This window comes from Montipora foliosa, chromosome 1, assembly GCF_036669935.1.
Source record: "Montipora foliosa isolate CH-2021 chromosome 1, ASM3666993v2, whole genome shotgun sequence".
In the NCBI taxonomy this organism is placed as follows: Eukaryota; Metazoa; Cnidaria; class Anthozoa; order Scleractinia; family Acroporidae; genus Montipora; species Montipora foliosa.
The window spans coordinates 22,102,511-22,103,365 of record NC_090869.1 but is presented as its reverse complement, the minus strand read 5'-3'; the positions used below and the strand labels follow the sequence as shown (position 1 = coordinate 22,103,365).

The window sequence follows — 855 nt, the reverse complement described above, 5'->3', positions numbered from 1 at the left end:
AGATGGAATGGGTTCTTGAGACATACAGCAGGATTCCGTCACAATTAGATGAGTAGCAAGAAAAATAAACCATTTCTATGCGGCTTGCTCCCTCTAATACTTTCTTTCTATTTTTTGATTCATTTCTTGGTTGGGTTCGATGGGGGTGGGCTGAATAGGAGAACTATATTACATTTGTGCCATCTTGCCTGTCTCATTTGTAAAGAAGAAAATTTGTGAGTAAATAAGTAGAGAACAGGCCTTCCTAAGCGGTTCTTTCTCAGTGCAAAATAATAGAGTCATAAAACGAGACTCGCTGTATTAAAAGTGAACGTCTCCTTGATATTTATAACCAAAGGTCCTCTCTTAACATATGTGAACAACTCTTATATGGCAACAGTTAAAACAAACTTAGGAGTTGATTTTATAAATGCATTCAAACCACATGATTATCTTACAGTACAGCGTCAGCATTTTAAATCACGTTTCGTTTGTTTTTAACTAAATTTAGGTGGGGTGTGTAACGCTCCGATGTCATAAAAGAAGAACGCCGCCAAGGAATACATAATCAGCACTTTTTATGACGTCACGGTCCACATGTTCTTACACGTGAGGTGACATAACAAGGCAGATGGAAATTTTAAGTAGAATGGCTCAGAATACATCTTTTTCAATAACAAAATTCTTTCATCAAATTTTAACTTCGTCTTCAAATTTTTTCAGTATTTTCCTTGTTTCTCTTGAGTATGAGTGTTAAGACCGGTTACGTAACGAAGAGCGGTCAATTGAAAACGTGACTTGCCTTGTGAATACCGATTTACGCCCGCGTGACCGTTTGAGTAACTTCCAACGAGTTACGTAATATTGCTCTATATA

General features: G+C 37.0%; 1 protein-coding gene across 1 annotated transcript in view; it reads left to right on the top strand.

Annotated features, from left to right (window-relative positions):
- The first annotated feature begins 309 nt into the window (after positions 1-309).
- LOC137993387 (uncharacterized) overlaps positions 310-855 on the top strand; it is a 1,851-nt gene continuing 1,305 nt past the window's right edge. The window contains exon 1 of the mRNA XM_068839214.1: positions 310-855. This exon is cut by the window's right edge and continues 1,305 nt beyond it. The gene's annotated coding sequence lies outside the window, so the exon portion shown is untranslated.